The 2,264-nt window shown below is 38.9% G+C and overlaps 1 pseudogene; it reads left to right on the forward strand.

Moving 5' to 3' along the window:
* The first annotated feature begins 239 nt into the window (after nt 1–239).
* LOC102484359 (COX assembly mitochondrial protein homolog pseudogene) lies at nt 240–556 on the forward strand (annotated as a pseudogene).
* The last annotated feature ends 1,708 nt before the right edge of the window (nt 557–2,264 follow it).

A 2,264-nucleotide genomic window follows, 5' to 3' on the forward strand; every position in this document is an offset into this window, starting at 1 on the left:
GAAATGGGGGGGGGATGCAAAAATGAAAGACTTGCAGCAATAAGCTAATAAGATCTTACAGAAGACAGAGGGCATTAAGGCTGTAGAACAGAGAGAAAAGATCCTATTATCTATGAGGCTAAAAAGAATAGGAAAACTTTAAGAGACAGGTAATTTCAGTTAGAAGATATGCACCGTGCCCTCTTCTCTCCTTCTGACCCTGTGCGGTCACACAGTTGTGTCTTTCTCTAACCACCAAGATGGCGTTGGGCCCTGTAGAACAACCTCTCAGATATTTTGAAAAAGATGTTTTGATCCCTAAAATGATAAGAGAAAAAGCCAGAGAGCTCTTCTGAACAAGTTCAAGGTTTTACCAAATATTGCAAAGACTCTGGAATCTTTATGGTAGTAAAATGCCAGAAAGAAAATTCTGCATCGAAGGAACGTCTGACTGCTTACTATAATGATCCAGCCTTTTATGAAGAATGCAAAATGGAATATCTGAAGCAAAGGGAAGAATTCAGAAAATTGTGAATCTACCAAGAAAAGTCTACAGAAGCTTCCCACATGCATGTAGGCAACAACTCAAATGACGCGCAGGAACTCTGATATTTATAGACATCATGTATAATACAAATCACCTAAAATAATGGACTCACAATACAATGTGTTTGTTTTATCCTAATTATGAAATATTAATTTTATCTAAAATAAATATTGTTTTTATTTTTTAAAAAATGACATGCACTGTTTTGGGGCCAGCAGATGCTGGATTCCCACATGTCTGACTGAGGTTCTAGTCTCTGACCCAGTAGTCTGAAAAGCACCCAGGCCCATCCGAATGCAAATCCAAAATCCCAAGAAGAAATTGAAGGAGAAGGGATTGTGGTATAGCCAACCCCCTGGGAGAGGGGGAGAACACTTTTCTTCACACTGTTTCTGTCTCAAGAGCAGGTGCTCTAGAGAAAAAACATTAAATAAAAAAAATAAAATAAAATAAGCTGTAATCTATGTCCTCTCTTTTGATTTTCCTAAATTCTGCTTCATTCATTAAATCTGTGTGTGAATGAAGTTTTATTTTAAGGAACATCTCAATGATGATTGAGATAACTAATATTTTAAAGGGGGCATTCAAATCTGAATAGGTGAAATTAAGTCTCTGCCCAGTTCCCACTATATAGTTGTCAAACAAATATTTAAGTGAGTTTAAAATTCTTGGTCTAATCCCCCCTACAGGGTGATTTTGCTTTCTATCTCTCTATATATACCTCTCTTTCTCCGGCGAGCACACGTGCCCTATAGCAAAAATATCTCTTATAGCAAAAATATCTCTCTTTAAAAAAAAAAAGTCTTGGCCTAACTGGGGCATTGATAAAACTCAGCAGGCCCTGACCAATTTCCTGAATGAAGAGAAATTGCCTTTACAGCGTATATAGGGGGACCAGTATATAGGGTAATGGTTACATCAGTGGACTCCCACATAGTGGATTGTGCTTCAAGTGCCAGACCCAGTAGCTTAAAACTCACACTAGGCACATGTGCATGCATGCCCAAAATCTCGAGAGGAGAATGGAGGAGAAGGGATTGTGGCATGGCGATTCACTCTGGGGAGTGTGACTTCTTACTTTCTGTTTCTCTGTTTCTCTCTGTTTCTCGGGCAAGCACAGACACCCTATAGCAAAAATCTCCTTAAAAAAAAAAAAAAGTGCATGTTGTGCCAGCAGGTGGTGTGGTGATTAAGGCACTGGTCTTCCACATTTACAACTGCAGTTCAAGTCCTGGACCTGGTGAACTTCTCTCTCTCTCTCTCTCTCTCTCTCTCTCTCTCAAGCATGTGTGCCTGATAGCAGACTGAAAAACAAAAATGATAATAAATAAATGAATTAAATAAATAAAACTTTAAAAAAATTTTTTAAAAGTGTGTATAGCTTTCAGGGCTGGTTCCACAACCTAGTGGTAAAGAGAAGCTGAATCCCACATGGCTAATCACAGGTTCAAATCTCATCTGCTGGCAGCTTGAAAACACACCAGGCATGTGTGAATATGTGACTAAAATCTGGACTGGATGGAGTAAGAGAAGGGATTGCAGTGGGACCATGCCTGGTTAGTTATGCTTTCTCCCTTGCTCTGTCTCTCTCTGGCGAGCACAAGCTTACAGTTTCAGCAGTACACTTAACTGAATCTAGAATGTTGGCACTAACTGCAATTTAAATGACAAAGTGCCAGGAAAGATTGAACATGTGAGCTTCATTTTGTATTTCACTACTGAATCTAAATCAATGATG

This window comes from Tupaia chinensis, unplaced genomic scaffold (genome assembly GCF_000334495.1).
Source record: "Tupaia chinensis unplaced genomic scaffold, TupChi_1.0 Scaffold000478_3, whole genome shotgun sequence".
Classification (NCBI taxonomy): Eukaryota; Metazoa; Chordata; class Mammalia; order Scandentia; family Tupaiidae; genus Tupaia; species Tupaia belangeri.